The following is a 328-nucleotide window of genomic DNA, read 5'->3' as shown; positions in this document are numbered from 1 at the left end:
ATGGTGGCATGGTGTCATTTTTATTTCAATGATCAATTACAGATTATAAACATATACATACATGTATATACATTTAGATAACACAGAAGACAGGGAGAGGCGAGACAGAGGCCTAGGGGACCAGAGGAGGAAGAGCTCCCTCCTTCATCCCCTTCCATCCACCAATGGTAGAGCACTCCCTAGAAAACAAAGACGGGCGAAGGGAGATGCAGGGGACCGCAGTTATCACGGAGGATGGAAACATGGATGCGGGGGACCGCAGTTGTCACGGAGGATGGAAACATGGATGCGGGGGACCGCAGTTGTCATGGAAGATGGAAACATGGAT

Source organism: Microtus ochrogaster, chromosome 1 (genome assembly GCF_000317375.1).
Source record: "Microtus ochrogaster isolate Prairie Vole_2 chromosome 1, MicOch1.0, whole genome shotgun sequence".
Lineage (NCBI taxonomy): Eukaryota > Metazoa > Chordata > Mammalia > Rodentia > Cricetidae > Microtus > Microtus ochrogaster.
This window is presented reverse-complemented; position numbering follows the sequence as displayed.